Genomic DNA, 23,547 nt, shown 5'->3' with positions numbered 1-23,547 from the left:
GTTTGGGGAAGGATGGTGATGTTTCAGACGTTTTAGAATAACACGATTCACAAGGAGGAAAATGGGCCATCTGCTATAGAGTTTTTAGAATTTATTCTAGAAAAGACAGCACTGCACAAACAGCCACATAAATATTCCATTCCTCTAGGCTGAACACTGATAGATATAAACAAAAACTTCAAACTGTTCTAAAGTAGGGGAAAGAAAACTTCTATGTGCAGCAGTGCACAGTATTACAAACTTGAACGTTTGCTTTTACAGTCTTCAGTCTCATTTCTCAATAAATTGTAGTATGATCCATACAGGCTAAAAGAGCTAGTTCATTTTTGGATTGGTTTCTACAAGAGCTACGATTGTTCTCTGATGGAGGTTTCTTAATTCAAACTGGGAAGTGTGAGTTCAGTCCTAATAAGTAACAGGTCTGCAGTGGTGCACAATGTTTCCAGTAAATTAGCCTCTCCGTCTAACAACAGCTATTCCTGGGTGGGTGCACTCATGGCTTCTGTATATTACCTAGTTAACTACACACTATCAGTGCTCATCAAGGATGCATTAAAACTTTAGTGCAGTGTAGACTTATTTCATATTGTGGAAGTTGCTGTAATGAAGCACATCATTGCATTATATGGTGAGATGTTAAAATTAGATTATCCCCGAATATATTGAAAATGAAACACCTCAAAATTACATCCAACAGTTATCCAAAAGTCATATGACCAATACACTACACTGAAAGCTGGAACACAAGTCTACATTTCACAGGTGGTGGGTGCTGCTAGTTTCACCATTCGCTGCTGGTCAGCGATTCATTTCAGTGCTGGAAAGAATGACTCTCTCCGCTCTATTCGTTACTACCCTGCAGATAATGTGCCTGCTGAGTTTGGCAAAGAATGCTCACCAAACTGGAAGGTTGTTGTTAATTAGGTTTCCTGTTTTCTATGGTGGTGTAAGTAATACTTCAGTTGCTTCTGTTCATTGATCATGTTCATCTAAAGAAGACAGTTTTAGTACAGTTCTCTCGGTTTACTGGTAGAGGGATAAATTACAGAAAATACAGTGGAATCAATGGTGAATAAACGAATAATTATGTACTTATCTGCCAGATTTTGTCAAAACTGCCAAAAAAGCAACATGTTAGAGGTGCTGGTTTACAGTGAACTTAGACAGTGTAGAGGATTAACCCTCGTGTAATAATAAGTACTGATTATAAAATTCTGCCAGAGAAACTAAAATATAAACATAAAATAAAGAACATCTTGATTAAGCCCAAAGTTGGTCATTTAACTTCTGGCTTAGAAACACTTTATAATGGAAAAAAAAAACGCACAGATGGGGAGCACAGATGCTCAGTGGTAAGCTCTACAGGCTTGTGCAGAACGTCCACATCCTTTTCATATTCAAGTAGGTTTCCTTTAGACCTGCACAATATGAGGAAAATATGTGATAACACTGTTCAATATTGCACAGACAATATGATCTGCGGTAAATATTATAAGTGCACATATCCACTGCTTTAACAGATACGCTGCTAACATATACCCCATGTGCTGAATGTCCTACGCCTACTGAACAATGAAATTAATCATTTCTTGAACAAACTGCACATGAATACTCGACCAATTAAACCTAACACTGATTTAAATAAGACGTTACAGCTATTAAAATTTAAAGTGTCATTTTCACTTGCACCTCTTCTTGATTTTCTACTTCCTAAGCCATCACCCCATGGAATTTACACCAGTTACTCAGAGTGTAGCTGACAGCTAGCTGGGGCTTCATCTGATTGCAAAGTGGTGTGAATGCTTGGCCCATTTAAATGTTTGCGTGCCAAGTGCGATTAGTGCATGTACACTACTGCTCAAAAGTTTGGGGTCACCCAGACAATTTCATGTTTTCCATGAAAACTCACACTTTTATTCATGTGCTAACAGAACTGAACAGAATCATCAATGAGCCTTTCAACACCATTAGCTAACACAATGTAGCATTAGAACACAGGAGTGATGGTTGCTGGAAATGTTCCTCTGTACCCCTATGGAGATATTCCATTAAAAATCAGCTGTTTCCAGCTAGAGTAGTCATTTACCACATTAACAACGTCTAGACTGTATTTCTGAATAATTTAATGTCATCTTCATTGAAAAACACTGCTTTTCTTTCAAAAACAAGGACATTTCTAAGTGACCCCAAACTTTTGAATGGTAGTGTACATAAATTAAAATTTCTTTATTTATTCATTGCATTTCAGGCAGATTTTTGTGATGTGATTAACGCCCATGTTCACACTGTGATGGCAAAGAAAAAATACAATTTATCAGCCAGCATAGTTTACTCCAGGTACTCCAGTTATTGGGCTATTCAAGATTCAAGATTCGAGTTTCAAGTTTGACTGGAGACACTCAGCTGGCCTTTTAATCGCTGTCAGACTGCAGACTACCTTAAAATCCTTTTTATAACGAACAGATTAGAATTCAAATGTAGACTACAGACTAGCCAAGTTTCAGATGCACTTAAGCAGCAAAATGCTTAATCAGACTTGTGGAATTGGCTGAAACAATGAGCAAAGTGCTGACAGCCATACAACCTTGTATGTAGCATCACAGAAAAACACAATTGTTTCAGTGCGTTAGCTCTCTGGCTTCACACACCTTTTCCCGAATTAGCAACTTCAAAGCTGCATTGCTGTTCTGCTCTGTCTGACCTAGTAGTGGTGTTGAATTTTGCACGACTGCGATAGTGTGTAAGCAAGTCACTACTAGAGCTGAGAAGGGTGAGATATTGACACATTTTTAACCATGTAATTGCAAAAACATCTTGTTGCAGTTACTTTGATTCTGTTTCCTAAAATTTCTCTTTTCATCTAATTTTAGCCAAAATGTCCATTACAGGATTAAACCTGTGAATGCAGGCTAGAGGAGGTGAGGAACAGTTGGGAAGACGACGGCTGTGTACACAGAGGCTGAGAGGACAAACACTGTGTCACTGCTGATTGAATGACACATTTTATTGTCAGGGTGCCGGGGTTGCAACAATGTAGGAGTGGTAACAATGGCATCTGTAGCGAGCTCGCCACATGCTGCCTTTCCCTGTATGTCAGCTCATTTGTCAGCTAATGTAGGGTCTTCTTGATACTGTTTGTTTATTTTATTGCCCATTAAACAATATTATTACCTTATGTTCTGCTTGTGTCAGCTCTTCTTTGAAATAATGCTGATGACATGGCAGAGAGACAACTGCTAACGGACAGAAAGTAATTACCTCAGTCGGCCAGGTGTTCACTGAGCACTGTGAGTGTTCGTGTGTGTTCGTAAACGTTGGTCTTTCTGGCCTTAAATGCCAAACCTCATGGTTTTATGGTCAGAGTTGGGAAACAGCTTCAACTGATCAGAGTGGAAACTACATAAGGTTTAAAAATAAAAACAAAGCAAAGAAGTAGTTTGAGGTGAAGCAGTCCAGTATATGCCTGCAAATCACCAAATAGCTAATGGAAAACTTGCAAGTAATTAGCCCGTCATCCAAAAGACAAATGAAAAAATGTAATTTTCTGCCATTTTCTATACTTTCTCTACTGTTTCTTAAATCAGGTATTTTCATGATTAATCAGTTAACCTTTTGTCTAGACTTCAATGTCAATAAATACTGTTTATGTAACACATTCAAATGTCTTGTTCTTTTCAGTCCGAAACCCAAAAGTTAATTAGTTTATGTAACCAAAGACAAAGGACCCAGGAAATATATTCATGTGAGAAACTCGAACCAGAGAATTTGTTTTCTTTCTTCAAAAATTACTTAGTAATTACTATCAAACAATTTGACGATTATGTCTTTTTCTTATTAACTAAGTAACTATTGCAGCTCTACATGAATGCTACTCTTGTCTTCTATTCTTGGTGCGCAGGAACATCACAGTGTACAATCCAGTATGACCTTCACAAACTCAACATTATCTTCCCTTGAGTCAGGGCTGTAACAGATGTGTAGACTGGAAGATCATATATAGAACCTGAGCAATGTAAAATTCATAATAATAAGTAGCAAAGACAGATGCAGACGAGGCCTCTGACAGTTCATTAGGATGTCCAATCAGACTCTGTGAACACCAGCAGCCTTTCAACGACTTCTGAATCAAACCTTGAGGGACTGAGTCGTTTACACCATGGTGACATTTTGATTAATGCCAAATCAAATGATACATCTCTCACACCTGGAGAACATCGGGGGAAAAAGTCAGAAGGTCCTATTATTAACCCAATACCAGTGCTCTGTCAAAGCAGGAAATGAAATACAGATAATTTAATTAAAATGGATGCTTCTATGCTGCATTTAGACAAACTTGAGTTCCTTCTGGTTATGAATGAGTTGTAGCAGGGGTGCTTTTTTTTATCTTGGCATGAGCTTCAACATTGTGTGAACTCGCTGCAGATAACAACTCGAAAATCTCAAGAGGCAAGAAGCAGAAGGGCTTTTTTTTTTTTACAGCCACAGGAAGCATTTCTACTAAGAAATACTCTACCCAGTCATCAGTGAACTAGATTTTATTCTGCCTGTCACGGACATTGAAAATATTAACTATGACATCGAAGTAGTCCAAGTCCTATGACCATTTATTTTCCATGTAAAAGAATCAGATAACGACGCAACTAAAATTCAATTAGCTTTCAGTTCTACTATTTATCCTGTGCTCCTTTCATCTTCACAGATAGAAGGGAAAGTGGCTTTTGCTCAGTCCATGATAATACAACCACACTTTAAATCATTTTAGTTCATTCAGCTTAGAAATAGAAGTCCCCCTGCTGCCTTAAAAATGGGAGTTAACTGCACTTTAAATGTTAAAATTACCTGAATTAAATTAACTTGAGAAAACAAGTTCAATAAGCTCAAGATGATGAGTTGAGTCAATTTGTTACATACATGATTGCTACAGACTGACTCCCTTTCCTTCTACATTTGCTAATTTCTTAATGAGTTTCTTCTTCATTTATCGTTGAGAATAGCTTCAGCAGGTGAATGTATTTTTGACCAGAGTCAGTATGAAGACAATCTGTGAGGCTTCTCCCAGTTACAGTCAGACAAAACCGAAGTTTACTTCTATAGGTGTGAATTCAGTAACTTTCCAATTGTTCTAATCAATTGTTTTGGCTGTCATAACAAAGATACATACCAAATTTCCACAATGTTTGTTAGTCTGTCTTCTCAAACTACAAAAACACAGCTACTTTTGTTTCTTATAAACTTCAGTGAACTATCAGCTGTTCATTCATTCGATTTATTATTTTAACACAAAATCGCTAAAGTTGTAGCCCTTTAAGACCTATAATTGTGCATGTCCACCAGGACATATTCTTACATATTTACATACCGTAGTGCAATTTTTTGGAGTATTTTTATTTGCTTTGCATCAATATAACCCTTATATCCCAAGTTTTAATAATATGTATTGATGTATGTCTTAACTACTACAATAAATTGTTTAAAAGTGCAATAAACCAAAAAAAAAGAAGTTTTTTGTTTTTTTCACATAGATTTCAACACACACAGAAATTGCATAGCTGTATCCCTCAAATTTGTAAATGTAAAAAAGTCGCACAATATCTCATGCTCTTGTTTATAAAGATTTTTGTTATGTGTGCTTTATTGTGTATTTTTACAAACCCATCACAGCAACAAACAGGCACTCTGAGACATGGTGAATTTGTGAACTGTTAGTGTAACTCCACAGATTTCATATGCAAAAAGAACGGTTGATCGATCTTATCTGGTTTCAAATCTACCACCAATCAAGTATAAATATGAAAATGCAATCGTAGCACCAGCACTACACTGGGGTCTATAGGGATAAGACATCATGTCTGAACATAAAAAATTGACATTTAAAGTCCAATTAAGCAGAAATTAGCATGAATCTCAACTATAATATTAATTTCAAGCTTTAAAGGTAGTATCTTGACACTATAATTTGCTCAAGCTAGATCTTTTGTGGAATAATTCATGTTTAGTAACATTATTTTACTTGACTTTTATTCTGGTTTGTCAAGACTAAATGATGACAGATATATGATAGTTTACATTAAAGTAAATATAAATAATGTCACTTCCCTCTGTTTTTCACAGACACATTTTTGCTGTTAAAATGCCAAAATACCCCTTCAGGATATGATCAATGCATCTCAACAAAGCAAGCAAGCACAGGTGTGACAGATACTGCACAGTCAGAGCTCTATTTGTGTTGACGGGTCTGTATTTACTGAGCACTTCTCATACAGCGCAACTCCATCCAACAGCCTACTGGCAAATCCGAGAAAAAAAAAAAAAGACAGATGGCGATGTCTCGTACTATTCAACACTGTTGGACCAACTAACACAAACAGAAAAATACTGCTGTGTTTTCCACATGCAGTCCCTGTGGTTGTGGTCGTGTAGTTACAGGCAGTATTGTACTGCATACATATTACAAAAGCCATCATTATTGAGTTCTTGATTTTTGGACAACATAACATTAGTCATAAAGGGTCCCGCTTACTTGCCTTGAAGGGATTTTGCAATGAGGGAGAAGAGAGTTCTGTATTTTAATAAGTCTCCCAATGTCTACGAATTGATAAACATTTCAAACGAAGGTATTATTCATTTGTTGACTAGTTTTGTCAAATTAATTGGACCAGTACACATCTAAATAAGGTAGTCATATATGTTTGCAGTTTCCTACATGAACACACAAATGCTTACGCTGACATTCTGAATACAGTATGTTTATCCTGTGATGCTGAGACAGCAAAATACATTCAATGTAGTTTTTCATATTGTTCTTGGGAGCTAAAGACGTCAACATTTTACACATAGTTGGATTTTTTTTTCTCAACACAATATCATCATTCCACTTGTTGAGAAAAGCTACAGTCTTCTTTGTGTGGATACTCAAAACCCCACTCTGGTGCCCTCTACCAAATGGTTTCTACAGCCTGCCCATTGCTCCATGTGCTACGTCAAAGCGATCAGTTGCTAACACGACATCACAAAAATACAGTTACACAGGCCTTTGCAATCCAAACCCGATCGAAAGGACTCGTGTTGTCACACTAAAAGCTTTCATTAATGTATACCATCAGGAAAACTACTTGACAAATACGTGTAATGTTTGTGGATTACTTGATTAACAGAATTAGCATCACTTAGCATTTCTGGCACTTTGTTTTACCGCTATCCACCTTATTAGCAATATTTAAATGTCACTGAAAGATCATAAACCAGACCAACTTGCAGAATGTAGACAAAATGTTTGCAAAAAATTGTTGCCAAAGTGTCAGATGTACATACCAACTCAGAGTCATGAGGCAGGAATTCATACACTGCATTTTCCCTTTACATGGTTATACAACAAGAGAAGTGTAACTGGCCACATCATAGCCATTCAGCACAGCCATAACACGCATGATTCACTTTGCATTGTTCATTTTCACACAACTGTACCAGACGCATGGGTATTTTGAGGGAGCTTTAGGTTCAAATATAGACTTGAAGCCACAGAATGCAATCTGTCAATCTGTAAAATTTAAAAAGTACAGTAAATTAAGAGAGAAAATTGCAATTTGTGGATAACAAAGTGCTTCACAGTCTTTTCCTTTTGTGAAAGTTTAATGATTCCTTCGCACATATATCTCACATTGGCTGATTATTTTAAGTATTATTTAAAGCTAAATTAGGCTATTACAGTACAGTTTCAATTTGATCGTTTGGGCTTGTTATTGTGTTTTAAAACTGATCTGTTGCTCTTAAAGGCAGAATCAAACTCAAGACACCTCGCCTCTGAGAGGCCATGTGGGCATGGATTAACTTCACTACATCAAATGCATTAACAAATGAGGTTAATACATGATAAGCATTTAGGGGCAGAGAAATAAGGACAGATGAAGTGTTAAAACAAGTGTTGTTTAGTACTTTTAAATTTGTAGTTTTTATTTACATTTAACAATGCAAAATGTATACCAAAATGTTTAAGAGAGTAAAGCTACAACTGCACAGTTATTGCTAAAACATAAATTTTTTTGCAAAGCCTTGCTCATACCAATGACAAAAAGTGGTTTTAAGGTTTAATGTGGCCTTATGAAACCTTGTGTTGCTTCAGAAAGCAGCAGTGAATAATACAACAGGACAAGATGCTTTCAAAAATGCCAGTAATTCTTCACACTGCTTGAGAATGAGCTTGATAATTATTTCTCTTTTCACATTCAATAGCAAAGTTAAGGATTTGGATTTATTGATCGGGACATCACAATGCCAAATGGAACACTGAACCAAAAAAGAAACATTTGTAAATGTCTTCAAAAGAAAGAGCTGGAATGTCACAATGACAGAAGTTTTCACCAAATTCTTAGTTGAAACACCTTTGATCTTGATTATAGCCTCGAGTTTTCTTGGGCTTTGCACATCTGAAATGGGGAATTTTCTGTTATTACTTTTTCTGAAGATCCCCTCAAGCTCCGCCAGGTTGGATGGGAGCCGTTGGTGGACAGGAATTTTCAGGTTTCTCCCAAGATGTGCAACTGGGTTCAAGTCAAGACTCTGGGCCACTCAAGGACATTCACAGAGTTGTTCCTATGCCACGCTAGCGTTCTCTTGGCTGTGTACTTAGAGTTTTTGTTCTGCTGGTGGGTGAACCTTCTGCCTAGACTGCTCTCCAGAACAGTTTTTTTTTTCTTAAGCAAATCTCTGTACTTTGCTCTGTTCAGCTTTCTCTCAATCCTGACCAGTGTCTATGCTGCCAAAACACACCCCCACAGCATCATGCTGCTACCTCTGTGTTTTACTGTTGCAGTGCTTTTGGGTATGTGTGAGCCATGTCTGGTTTCCTCAACACGTGACATTTACAAGTGAGGCCAAACAGTTTTATATTGGTTTCATCACACCAGAGAGGCATGCTTCTCAGTCTGAGAATCCATTAGGGTCTTTTTTCCAAACTCCAAATGAATTTTCATCTATCTTTCACTGCAGAAACGGCTCCATCTCGTCACTCTGCTGTAAAGTTCAGATCCATGGAGTGCTGTAGCGAAGGTTGTTGTTCTAGATGATTGTCCCATCAAAACTAAGGATCTGGGGACCATTGGGTTCTTCTCGGGGGCCTCTCTTACCAAAGCCCTTCATTCCTGTTTGCTGGATATTTTTCCCCTGATCTGAGACTTGACACAACCCTGGTCCTGAGCCTGAAGCAGTTCCTTCAACTTCATGTCTGGGTTGTTGCTGTGTGCTGCATTGCTGTAAGACCTTGTATCGGCGATGCGTGCCTTTACTAATCATCCATACATTCACCCATCCTTTATCTATACACCGCTTAATCGTCATGAGGGTCGGGAGGGGCTGTAGTCTATCCCAGCTGACTTAGCGAGAAGGCAGGGGACACCCTGGACAGGGTCGCCAGTCTATCTGAGGGCTACACATAGAGACAAACAATGACACTCGCATTCACACCTACAGACAATTTAGAATTACTAATCAACCTCAGCATGTTTTTGGACTGCGGGAGAAAGCCGGAGAAGCCGGAGAAAACCTACGCATGCACAGGGAGAACATGCAAACTCCATGCAGAAAGATCCCAGGCCCAGGCCAGTAGCAAACCGCAAATCTTCTGCTGCAAGGCGATGGTGCTAACCACCGATTCACTGTGCAGCCACCTTTACTAATCATGTCGAATCAATTGATTTTGCCACAAATGCACTCCGGTCAAAGCGTAGAAAGAAGATCAAGAGAAATGGGAAGCACCCGCAATAAATTTTAAGCATCTAACTGAACTGCCATATGATCCAGCGGTATATAGTAAAACATTGCCATAGAAGGCAGAGGCTCTTTTCTTTCATTTGACAAAAAAAAACTAGATTATTCTAGTGTATTTCTGGGTTAGTCTTTTCCTGAAGAATCTTTCAACAGTACAGCTTTCACCAAACTAGCTTGCTTCCTCGCCAGGCAGTAAGCACCCAGGCAATGTCTCCACACCGCTAATTAGCATAAGCAATACAGACCACATGGCTAATTAGCATATCTTTATATATGCATATTACCATCCCTATTTACACACATGTTGTTTCCACCAGCAGAAAATGTGGTCAACAGATGCTCAATTTCATTTGCCACAAAGCTTGGCTAACATACCAGCAGTGTCACTGCTACAGTGATGAAGCAATTATCATGTTTCTCTGGCCATGGCTGTCACAAATTCAACCTCATGTTTCTGCATTTACATTGCATTGAGCTGTTGCACTTTACATAACTTTCATAACTCCTGTTAGGCTGCAGCACTATGGACCACTGACTCTGCACTATATTTTCAAAGACTGCTTACGTGCCTTAAAGCTCAGGTACAGTCATTTACTGCTTCCTTCCTTCTGCTCCTTTTCCTCCTAATTCAGTTGCATCTTTAATAATAATATTTGCATCATTATGGCTGCACAGTGGCTTGGTGGTTAGCACTTTCGCCTTGCAGCTAGAAGATCCCCAGTTCGCGTGCAGAATGATCCCGGGAAGTGCCGGGATCCCTACTGCCACCCTACTGAGGATTAAGAGGTGTATAGATAATGGATGGACTTGTATCATTACACTGGAATTGAGTGGCTGGGTGAACCCCACCGCCTCTGTGTGTGTGAGCTCTGTCAGCCATCAGCAATGAACAATGGCATCGTCCAACTGCCCAACCCTACATATGATATTTAAAATTTTACTTTGTCGATATTGGGTACTGAACGTAGATTGATGAGGAATATGAAGACCAGTCTGAATACTCTCTGAATGCACTATATATTATTGATTTTAGGTGAAATGTCTTTTTCTTAGAATATTTTTGGCCCTGCAGCTTGGCAAATGTATGCATATTTTTCAAAGATAAAAATATTCAAAGTTTTAAACTCTGCTTGCACTGCATAAAATGGGCATCAGGGCTTTTTTTTTTTTTTTTAACCATATGACACTAACTTTGTGACTACAAACCCTGTCATATGTCATTATGGAAAGTTAATGCGCCGACACTGCAATGACCCAGATTCAGAGCAGAGTTAAATACGTAAGGGGGAGTCTCTAAAAGCAGAAGTCAAGGCTCAACCTGCCATATCGCTGCTCTCCAGAGCAATGTTCTCAGAGTGGCCAAAATAGGTTGATCAAAGTAGGGCACAACCTGTGAAATTCTCAAAGCAGCCATGTCCTCTTAGGAATTCAAAAGCCTTCTTTAAAAGCATAATGCACACAGTGCAAAGCTAAATAAACACTCTTAAGCCACATCTTCTGAAAAACCTGCCCCCGACCTCTTGGCAGGGACATCTTGGGACACCTCAAACAACGTTGAAATGAACTGCTCTTCGGAAAAAATCTTGTTGTTTTTTCATCCTATAGATCATGCCTGTCTTAGTGAATAGTTAAATATTAATGTCTTTCTCTAAATGCCCGGCCTGAGTTGTGCATATAATACAATAAACACTGCTTAAAACTTTATTGCTTTTAAAGTTTTGCTTTTATTATCATAAGTCAAACTGAAAGGGATTGTTTTTTTAATAGTTTTACTATTATTACTGACATTTAGTGGTAATTATTAATTGTAATTGTGACTTTATGCTGTGTTTAGGTATAGCTGTGACTGTTATGGACTGAGTCAGAGACAAAGTGTGATACCCAAAAATGAGAATCTCTCAGCAGTAGACGAGTGTATACCTGGTGGAGTGTACTGTGCAGTCAAAGCACATGGTGAACATTTGGGTACCTCCCAACTAAATCCCAAAATGAACTCTTAAATGCATGACTACGCACTCTTGGAGCAAATATCGTTCAAACTCCCCTTTGGAAAGCTACTAATTGCAAATTTTTTTTTTTTTTTTTTAATGTACTGCAAGCAAGAAAATACATCACACAGAGTGATGTCCATCCATCCCACAAGAACAATCTTGTCTAATCGAGTTTTACTCCTTAATCAATTTGTTATTCTCGGCCTTACAGCAAAGAATTTGTTTTCCTCATCCTTCCTCTCCTTTACAAGCATCAACTTCATGTCTGTTAGCCAAACATTGATACATCTTGTGTTAGAAACAACTTTCCATTCTTACCTATGGCCCTTACCTGTTGTAAAGAGCCAATAGACACTAATGCTCTGCTAGGATGGTACTGCATTTTATTAAGACAATAAAAATAATGATCTTCACTACTACATTAATGCTCCATATGTACATCAGAATAGCTGTTAACACTGACTGCAATAAGCAGGTTAAAGGTAGCAAACATACAACTTTGTTCAGCAAATACTATTCATCTAAAGCCTCGCAGAATTCTATGTGGCTCTTCATAAAAAAACAGAAGTATGGAACTATATTCAAAGGCTTGGATCTTATTACTGGGCACATGGCGTAATCCCATGACAGTTACAGTCATGGTTTAACGTCTGGGATTAACCCGTGACAGTGGTCTAGTATAAATAGGTCAAATGTGAACACAGGTTTATAATCCCGCATCAGACATGGGATTTGTGTGTCAAAGTGATACACAGTTTTAAAGAATAAAGACAGTTATGAACATGCATGCAATCTTGTATTTCTAAATCATTCGTGTCATTTCTGCATTTCAAACATCATCTAATTAATAGCTACATAAAAGTTCTCCCCTGCTTATTTCTATATTAGTAACAGCCTTAAATGCATGGATTTAAATGCCAGATAATATCAGAGTACTGTGATCTGAGGCTATATGAAAGTAATTACATAACTTATGGTAATATTTCATTTAGAATTAATTATATTGGAGAACTTTAGCACTGAAATCTGCTGGGTTTTTTTGTTTGTTTGTTTTTTTTCAAAACCACAACATAACAATAAATTTAAGCCAGAGATGTTTATAAAAAAAAACAACAACTGCTGTGTTTTATGACTTTGCGGGAGAGAAGTACAACTCTTTGCAATTTCATTTTTTACAACATTTGTCACTCTCCTGTTATGATATCCAGCAATGGTTTGCTTTAAAGAAATGACAGCACACTAGCTGCTGCAAGTAAAGAAGCTACATTTACCATGTGAAAAAGAAACAAGTAAGTAAAACTTATGTCAGCCTGACTGCTCTTGTTAGAGATATGTTTTCTGCGTTAATGCCCTGAATATCTTTATCATTGGCCTGCATGTTGTAGACGTGGACATTAATTGTGCTATGTATCTTGGCTTCAGGAGACAGAAGATGGGGGAACCTTTTCCTTTTTCAGTGTCTGACCATCATGGAGACATTGCTTGTCATGTCATGAGACACATAATGCAGTCAATCCCAATAACTTTCAATTTCAGCTCAAGACCAACTAATCTTCTTAGGTGCATTTTTCCTTAGAAAAATATAAAATATGATACACCAACTACTGCCAGCAGCAGTAACAGCTGAGACAGAATCCAAAATTGGAAGTGGTAACTGCTAGCAGGAGCTGGTATAAAACCATTGAGCCATTGAGAGTTTTGTAAGTGGAATTAAGAATGATTACATCATCTTTGTGAGCAAGAGCCAAACGAATGGCATTCAAAACATCCCCATAAAACTAGCATTAAAAATGAATGGGATTGAGCCAGCTAATACATGTTTGACATCCGCATTATGTCTTCAGCTGTTGAAAAAAATAGGTTACCTCCTAACAAATCCAAGTAATTATCCTTTTCTTTCATTTCGGTAAAACAGAGACAAAATTAAGTGGCATGCGTGTACACTTTTGGGGGAACTTACTGTCTTGTTTACAGATTGGCACCTAAGGTCCCTGCCTCTTTTAAAGAGATAAAATGGTGGGCAAATAATGAGTAACTCTGAGATAGAAAAATAAGAGAAAGGAATATAACAGTAAGGAAAGTACGCCAACTTATGAGGATAATTTCTGAGGGGGGAACACGCTGAAAGCTGTATTCATCTATTGCACTGTCAGGCATTTCTGTGAAAATCAGTAAGCAGCTGCCACATTCTAAGCCTTAAACACCCCAGTTTTTAGTTTATTTATAGAAAAGATCCATCTTATCTTGACTGAGGTTGAGGTTCAGTTTAAATTAACTTTTTGAGAGAGAAAAAAAAAGTACGTCCCCAGTCACCCATTGCAAGCTTCTAGGCTAAGCTACGAATGTCAAATCCCTGAATCGCCTCTGGTCAGCATATAGATTTTCTGTAAGAAAAGAGAAGAAAAGCAGTCACCCAACAATAGAAAAGTTAATTCACCAAGACAGAGCACACACACTGTGGGGGAGGAGCTGGCCAATACATGGGGCCCGTTCTGGTCCCAGATGTAGCCCGTGGTGGGGGTGGAAAGAAGGGAGTGTGTCCGAGAAAAGTGAGGCCTCCGAAGCACAGAACAACTGAGAAGATGAGAGACTTGAATGCCCTCTAGCAACACTCTCCACACAGACTTGGTTTTGATGAGATCAAAACAATAAGGTGGCACAATGAAGAATAAAGACAGAGCAGAAGCAGCGAGAGAACTTTCAAGCGCAGAGTGTGTTGACATGACCTCGCGCAGCTAGAGAAACAACAACTGTGCAAGTCAGGATGACCCTGAATGTTTGCACACAAATGACACACTTCACTAAACCCCATTGTTAGTGCCTATTCATTAATGCCGGCATGCTGCATCTACAATCACTGAATGCCTATGGCTGTGAGAAACTATTAAATATAATCTTTTTACCACATACAAATAAGAATATCCATGTCACTGAAAATACAACATTATGTACAGCATATTTTTCCATATTTGTGTTGATAAAAAAAAAAAAAACAGATGCCAAGTGACTTTTACAGGAAGCTCTGACTTTGAAAAGATATTCTGTGATGCTTACATTTCATGCCATCCTTGTTCGCATGAATACAATGAATTCCTACAATGAGAGGTAGCCCGTGAAAGGCGATAAAGTGAAATACATCAGGTGGACAAATTCTGCAAATTAGCTCTGGTTTTGTTGTTGTTTCACACACTCAAAACTGATAGGGCCACCAACCAACAAGAGAAAAATACTATTAACAATTCAGTCTTGTCAAAATCAATAATCTTTCCCCGGAGATCGTGACATCTGTGGGAGGCTGGAGGAGAATCATTAAAACAGTAGTGAAAGTCTTGGCAGCAGCCTGGCATAACACTCCGGTTGTAACATCTCAATAAGAAGAGGTGCTGCCTGCTCAGTAAAAAAATTTTACTCTCTCAATTCTTAGGAGTAATGACCTCCATCTGCTCTCTCCCCATGCGTGTTTTCCACTGATACGATGAAAACTTTATTACACTTAATTTCACCCCTTTTATTAAAGTTGTTATCAAAGAACAACTTTAATTGTGGAGGGAGAGTCACTGAGTTTCAATGCTTTGCTGATTTGAACAATTTCCAACATTTGACCAACAAAAAGCCTGTTGTCAAATAAGTAAGCACATCTACTGCATGTTCCCAAGATCAAAGTGTATGTTCTAAGGAAGGTTCCCAACAACTATTTTCCAGAAATTTTGAGTTAGACTAGTCGACTGAGAAAGCATTTGAAAAATAAATAAGTCAGCACAATTTAACAGTGAGGTGAAACACTGTCCAGTGCTAATCTGAAACTGCTGCCAATCACATTCTTCAAAAACTAAATTGCATTTTCGCCTGAATGTGTGGCATTTTGTATCATGCATATGAAATCACACTGCACATTATACTACAAAAAAGACAACAATGCACAACATAAAGACAATCCAAATATTCAGATCTCAAAATAAATATTCGGATACCACCATAACGACCAAATATTCGGATATTCGGGTCCAGCCCTAGTGTTAAAAAGTAATTGCTGATGGATTCATCTACCTACTGTGGCTCTTTTGCAGTAGCACTGTCACAGTGTTCTCCAGATTTCTTCCCCATTTTCCATAGGAATGTGTATCAGTTAAATGATCTAAAAATAGGTAAACTGTAGTATAATGTATATTAAAATCTTGGTTTACCAGCTGGTCACTAACATTTTTTGTCATTTTATCCAGTGTCACCATTACATGAAACTGACTACTTTATTTAGAGGGTAAGAGCTCATGCTAAAAGCCTGATGAGCCATGGCAGCAACTCAACCCATATGAGATATATCACTACTGGCCAAGTAAAATGGCCACAAACATACAACTGGCTGCATGAAAACAATAAAGCACACTGTATGGCAGGTCAGAGAAACATAAAGGGAGCACCTTCTTTGAAATGTTTGGGTCCCGAGCGTTACATCATTAAGTTAAATTTGACATTCCACATTGCAATTTCTAATCCACCCTAAACCTTAAAATATGTGCAGATCTGTTAGCAGCTTTCGTCGGCTAAAAGGAAGTGTTGTTAAAAATTTAGTTGCAACCTGAATATAAGATCCAAGCTGCATAAGATATTAAAGTTTAATTGAACATTTCCACACAAGTCAAGTTGTGATGACAGAAAGGATGCACATATTTTGCACTTTATTTAAATTTTATTAGCTTTATAAGGAACAGATTCCCAATGCTTTGTGAACAGTTTTGTGTTAAAATGGTATTCAGCTCACCCACAGACTTATGAGTAATTAAAGAATGGGTGGATGGATGGATTTTTTTTTTTTTTTTTTTTTTTTAATAATGACAGTCCTGGATAAAGCTTGCCTTGGAACAATACAAACGTTCACTGAATCAGCCATTGTGGGTGTAGTTGTGAAACTTAAGAGAGCACCCTTGTTCTTTCTTACTGTGCCAAACTGCTGCTGACACTATATATTCAAGCATTGCTGGATCATCTACTTTATTGTTCCCCTTTAACAATAAAGTTCTCTTTTCTTTTCCTCTTTCTTTTGTTTTGTTCTTTATAGTCCAGTGTAGGATAACGTTCAATAAACCATCAAAGAAGCAGCAAATTAATCTAGCCGATGTGACATAGTATGTCACCTACTGTTGAGTAGGCTGAAAAAGAGTTATCTATCCCCACATGCAGACCAATATTATTATGATAACAACATCTGAGAACATACATGCTTAGCCAAAACCCTGGTGAGAATGTCTGCTGTCAGGTCAATGCAGTTCCACACTGCAGGACAGGGTAATGCAAACCCTGAGGTTAGGAGAGTTAAAATTGATGTGGTAGACAGGGGCGCAACAACTATTGATTGTGTTGTGTTGTTTCTACTGCCTCATCTCTCATCTCTTAAACACTATCAAACATTTGTGTGAGAGCTAGAGTGAGACGGGGCCTAGGAGGAGAATCAGTCCTGTTCCACTTAGCAGGGGAACCATGGCTACGTTAAAGCCCTGCTTCAGTGTAACAACAACAGGGGGTTCCATGGTAGTCAGCCAATATCGCTTCCTCTCCCGGGAGACAAGGAACACAATGCACTCCCGGCTGCCATTGATTGCACAGTCTCACCCATAAATTATGCCCTTTCCTTATCCCCAATGAAAGAAAGAGGTTTTATGCAGCAGCTGACGTACAGTAAATGAGCCAAAAGCATTTAGATTATTACATACAGGTGGCTGTCAAACCCTGTAATTTGCTGTTATGAAACAAGAAAAGGGCTGCATATTAGCTGAACTGTGTCTCAGAACTACTTCAAACTGATGTTTCTCAATCAAGGACAGATCTTTTTGACTGTGTTGCCTTGGTGTATCTACAAGTGATTTTCATTTTGAAGTCAAATCAAATGGTCAACTTTCCCAGTGACTCAAAGTAATTAAAAAAGTTACAATGAAACATTGTGTTTCTCACTAAACCATGCTTAGCGTTGGTTAATATTTTAGTATGGCAGCATAATCCTTGACATAGATGTAATCTACTGAACAATTACAAAAAAAATTTAAAAATTAAAAGGGTTAAAAACAAATAAGTCTTGCATGAAATATGATCTTAGGCAGATGGTTAGACAGTGATACACATATGTGGTTATTTCCCAAAGGGCAGAGAAGAGTCTGTCCATGCTTTGCAGCCTGGAATCACAGCTCTTGCCTTGTCTGCCTCTATGTATTATTTCCTAAAAAGACCTATTCAGTAGTTTATATAGTTTTTGTTAAGCAAAATTACTGCAACTACCAATGCCATTTTTCATTTTGCCATGTCAAACAATGGGACATTTTGAAATGCACTGTTACAAATTGAGGGACAGACTGAATTAGTGTTGAAATCATTAGCTGATTGATAGTTACTCATCGGAAAATTAAGTGTCAGCTTGTCAGAAGTGTTAACAATCAACTAATCATTCAGGTCACTGTACAAGCAAAAATACCAAACAGTAGCTGGTCCCACAGTGGCACCCTTGAGAACTTGCTGATTTCCTAGTTTTACATCAATTTCAATTTAATGTTGTTGAATTTTAAAAGACTGTCCAGAAAAATCAAGAAATGTTAAGAATCTCTTGGGCACTGAGAAAGCATGATTGGCATTAGTCACTATTTTGTTGTCATTTTTTAGACATCATACACTATCAGTCAAAGGTTTGAACACACCTTCTCATTCAGTGGTTTTTATTTAATTACTTTCTACATTATAGATTAATATGGAAGACATCAAATCTATAAAAGAATACATATGGAATTATATTGTAAAGAAAAAAGTGTTGATCTTCAATATTAATCTGCAATGTAGTAAATAATACAAATAAATAAAAAGCATTGAATGAGAACGTGTGTCCAAACTTTTGACTGATAGTGTATATAATTGATTAACTTTATGAACAAACTGAATATGGAATAATCATTAACTGTATCACTACATTGAACTTTACGGAAGTTAAATACTAATAACATCTGCTCGCACCTTGGGAGGAGGTCAACCATATTGTACTGATTTTCGAACATTATTCTCTAAGCACATTAGACCCCAAGGTACTATTGTTTTTACTCCAAAAAATGATTTGGATTGTTCTTGTCCCCTCTGGAGGCTGCCTATTCTAGCAAATAGAGTGACAGGGTAAACATGCGGAGTTAAAGACAGAAGCCCACACAGCCCATGACAGGGAGGGTGAGCATGCTTCCTTGCCAATCAAAAGTTCAGAAACTAAATACAGCCACTATGTGACCTCTAGATGCCTCTGGGACCCCACATATCCAGTTACAGGGAGGGAATGTGACAAACTACACTGGGTCACAAAGCTTTGCTCTGACTCGTGCAGTGCAGTGCATGAGGTGTGTGTGCAAACAAGGCAACAACAACAACACATACAATCTAACATCAATTATTATTTTGCAATAGTCAGGAAAGCAATTTAGTCATGGGCCAGCAGTAAACTACAAATGTAACCTGCTTGGCAAAATACATTTTGCAATGACTGTCTTTTAACATACGCTACTGAGCGATCAACACACTGTTTTAGCATTTAAAGCAATCCACATGACCAGTTAAGGGAGTTTTAACACATGGACATGTTTAGCTTGAGTTAGCTGTGCTCTCCTTGTTGGGTTATTTAAACTAATTATTCTCCGCAATGAAAGAGCTAAAAGAGACTTGGCGTTAAAGTGAGGTTGCACTTGCAGGGCGAGGAATGGAAAAGCTGGCGGTTTGCTACTTTACATCGTTGAGGCGATCGAGACGGCGAATTAACGAAATCAAAAATCAGCTCCCAGTTTACGAGTAGGCAAAAATGTCAGTTAAACAAAGACGCAAAATTAGCAGACAAAGAAATTTAATAGCGCTGTTAAACACACGACGAGAAGAAGCTAGACAGTTTTCATGTCAGTAAAGAAAGTAGGGGGATTTGCTACCCAGCCTCTGAATAATTAAACAGGTGTTAATGCAGATGTGGGAGCGTTATTGTACTTGCATTAAAGTGGCCGGTGTCTGTTAGCTTAGCCACCACACTAGCATAGCAGCCTAGCATGCCCCTACCCGACAGGCAGTCGGAGCAGGCTTTCAGCACCGGGCTCTCTGGATAGCAGAGCTCGGAGTAGCGTTAGATACTGCTAGCAGAGATTTTTAGCCCAGCTCTGGAAACAAACGCCGTGTGAAGCCTGCTGTGTGACTGAAAGTGTAAAGTGTTCCAGTGCGGGGATTTATTTAGCTTCCCCGCCAATTAGCTAAACCACAATGATGAATGAAGAGCCGGACCTCGCCTAAGCTAATGTTAGCAGAGCCAGTTAGTGCAGCAGCAAGTGTAATGCTACCAAGCTGCTAGCAAGAAAAAATAAATTTAAAAAAATCTCCCAGCTGACAAACCACGGCGGCCAACTAACTACGCACCTTTCACCGTTGGAGATGACACCTCTTGCAGGTCCACAAACTATGCACAGCGCCTGGTCTCGATGAGTACTCCCAAAAAGATGGTGTCCTCCCGTTCAGTTAAACCACGGCGACGAGTGAAAATCGTCTCAATCCGGACGCTTTCCTCAATCTTGTGGTGCTGAATCTAAAGCCACACGCTTCTGTCGGTGTCTCAGAAATGCCTCCTCCTCTTACGGCGCCCTGCGAAATAATGACCCCTCCCAGCGCTCCAATCACAACAACAGAGCAGGCAGATGCAGATGATGGTGCGCTAGTAGCGGCGAGGCTTGCAACATAGTGGGCTGTGTGGTAGATTCCAGGGTTGTCTCATCAGGAGAATCTCCGCCGTTGACGCATGCGTGATTCGCTGTTCGGGGAGCGAACACATTGTGGGATTTTTGAGCTTCCCCACATTCTGGGAGCGAGGTGGAAATAACAATTGTAGGAACAGTTGTCAAAATAAAATACAATTCATGTCTGTGTTTACACCATAACACATTTAGACAGACAGAGTGGGAAAACTAAATTAGTATTTGCAGTGAAGATGACAAAGAGCAGAAAACTATAAAATAAAGTTACCTGTGAATGTCACAGACACTGTAGGAGAAAATTTGATAGGTCAATGTTACTTTACGGAGGACCAACACTATGTTTGACACAGAGAAGTTTAATTTAAGTTTTCTGCAGGAGAAGGGGGATTAATTTGCAATGCACGTTAAGTTTTGCATTCAATAAAAACACTCATCAAGAATCATATTTTAAAAATCACCTCACTGGTGAAATTGCATATTTGATTTGTGGTTTAATAGGCTTCAGAGGTTACTCTCCCACTGCTAATAAGTAAATAGCTTAGGTTAATGATATTTCCAAGGCATGCAGCAGCATATTTTTCAGTTTTAAAAAAAGGATAGTAATTATTTTTTCATTTGCTTTTGTTTTATAAGTATGTATGTTTAAAGCTGTTGTTGTTGTTGTTGTTGTTGAATGTTTAATTAACTTGTCTAATTTGCCACAAACACAAAGATGTGTCTACGTTTTAAACATTTAATCACCATCATTCCAAAAACCCACTCCAAGAAGAAAAATGTATTACATGTAAAATATTAATATTATGAAAAAAACATAGCACATGAAGAACATCAAGTTTAGAACTTTGTATAAACAGCATAAAAATCGCAAATCTTACTCATAACATGAAAAAAGAGCCATTGGCTGAATGGAATTCAGTAAGTCTGTTATTTTACACGTGAGTTTTCCCTAATATTACAAAGTTTTTTCCAAGAAATACTGTCAAACTGTACAAAGGACCAACTGTTTCTTCAAAGCATGCACCAGCATATTTTTCCTCTTAAAAAATACACAATATATATGATTTTCCACAAACACAAAGATATCTCTAGATATATATTACTGTATTATTTGATTTTAAACTAATCCTTCCAAAAAGCCACTCAAATAAGAAAAATGCATTAAAATAAGAACCCGTAGGGCATTCGCTTCAGAACTTTCTATCAAAATGCATTTTTTTCAAAACAGATATTCTGACATCTCACTGAAGGACAGTCAAAAATCTTACTCATAACAAAGGAGCCATTGTATTGCCACACGTGGCAATGAGCTAGCATGCAAGGTAACAGCTGAATGGAATCCAGTAATGCTGTTATTTTACACCTGATGTTTTCCTGCAACTCCAAAGATTTCTTCATGAAATAACGTCAAACTGTAGTGAAGGTCAAACTGAAAAATCTGAGGCGACCTTGATGGCAATAAGGTTTCCCACTCCTATTCTTCTTCCTACTCTTTGCACTCCTCCTTTATCAGAAACACAATAAATGTAAAGGAAAGGCTAAATTTGTGGTTCCATCAAGTATATACTGAATGTAGATCCCAAAATTTTGCACAACATAAAAGGAAATGAAGTTGCTTTTAAGTGACATATTTATTTTTTCATGCAATCAAATTTAATGGGTGAATCAGACCCACAATGTCACCATCTGCACACTTGAATTAAGGTTAAACCATGTTAAGCCAATTTTGTTTTTAGACAAGCTATTATGAGGGACTAATAACTGTCCTGTAGAGAAGCACCACTCCAGTAGCTACAATAAAACCTAACTTTTAGATGCTATAAATTATTAAAAGACCCAGAAATTTTGGAATATAATGGCTACAACACCACCAGCTGATCCCCATCACTTCTGCTCTGTCGTATCAGCAGCTGCAGAGTACACAGGGTCTGTCTGCTCACCCACAAAAAATTGAAGCTAAAACATCAGGCTTTTACCATTTTTGCTTATTTGCTACATTCAGAACATGATTCATTCAGTGAGGCTGAAAACAAGTCTACATGACTTCTCTGAACTGCAATAAAAGTCACTGTGAGAAAGAAAAATCACGCCACATAATTAGTGCCCCATTTGCACCAATGATCACAGACTAGCTAATTACAAACATTAGTGATTTTACATGAAGTAATGAATGTAATTTATTGACTTAAATTTATATAAGCACAAAATTAAAGGAGGAAGATTCAAAAATGTATCTTTTTTTTCTTGAAGTTGTTTTGTATTTTGGATAATTTAACCACAAGAACTTCCTCACCCAGTATGACAGACTTCAGTATGCTGTCATACCTTCCCTGGAACCCAGCACAACCAGCCTTCTTTTCATTTGGCTATTGGATCAGTTTAAAGGTTTACCAGAAGCAGAAGCATTGTGCTTTGTACCATCACAGTCCTGAACTTTGTCTGACTAAGCTTTAGATAACTGAAGATATATACTAATATAATCAATCCTTTAGTTCTTCACCACTCATCTGGGTACAAGTGGTAACAAACTATAAAAGGCAGATCCAAACAGTCACGTCTTCCAACTCTAGGTCCTGGAGGATCTGAAAACTCTCCCTGACCAGATTACCTATGCATGTTGTCCATTCTGGCTGTTCTGGGTTTTTCCAGGGTCTCCTCCCAGTTGGCAATCAGAACACATTCTAATCAGATGCCTGCACTGTACAGCTGGGTCCTTCTCTGTGTAATGGAAAGAGTTCAAATCTGAGCTACTTCCAGTTATCTGAGCTCCTCACCCTGTCCCTTAGGGTTAGCCCAGATGCACTGTAAAGGAAACTAATTTCGGACACTGCCCAGAGCTCATGACTAGAAGTGATGTTTGGAACATAGAATGATGGGTTTAATCGTGAGCTTCGCCTTCGGGCTCAGCTCTCTCCTCACCTTGATAGTCCAGTACAGTACCTGCATAATACATCATCAGTCCTCCTGTCAATCTCCTGATCCATCTTGGCTTCACTCACGAACAAGACTCGGATACACCTGAACCCAGCTGGCCTGCCATAATGATACCCATTTAT

At 38.2% G+C, this 23,547-nt stretch overlaps 1 protein-coding gene across 1 annotated transcript in view; it reads right to left on the bottom strand.

Annotated features, from left to right (window-relative positions):
- Nucleotides 1-20,487, bottom strand: part of ctnna2 (catenin (cadherin-associated protein), alpha 2) — a 343,745-nt gene extending 323,258 nt beyond the window's left edge. Inside the window, exon 1 of the mRNA XM_055009627.1 lies at nucleotides 20,163-20,487. The gene's annotated coding sequence lies outside the window, so the exon portion shown is untranslated. The remainder of the gene's footprint in view (nucleotides 1-20,162) is intronic.
- Between the last annotated feature and the right edge of the window lie 3,060 nt (nucleotides 20,488-23,547).

This window comes from Amphiprion ocellaris, chromosome 4 (genome assembly GCF_022539595.1).
Source record: "Amphiprion ocellaris isolate individual 3 ecotype Okinawa chromosome 4, ASM2253959v1, whole genome shotgun sequence".
Lineage (NCBI taxonomy): Eukaryota > Metazoa > Chordata > Actinopteri > Pomacentridae > Amphiprion > Amphiprion ocellaris.
Note: the sequence above shows the minus strand (reverse complement) of the source record. Positions and strands in the feature narration are given on the sequence as shown.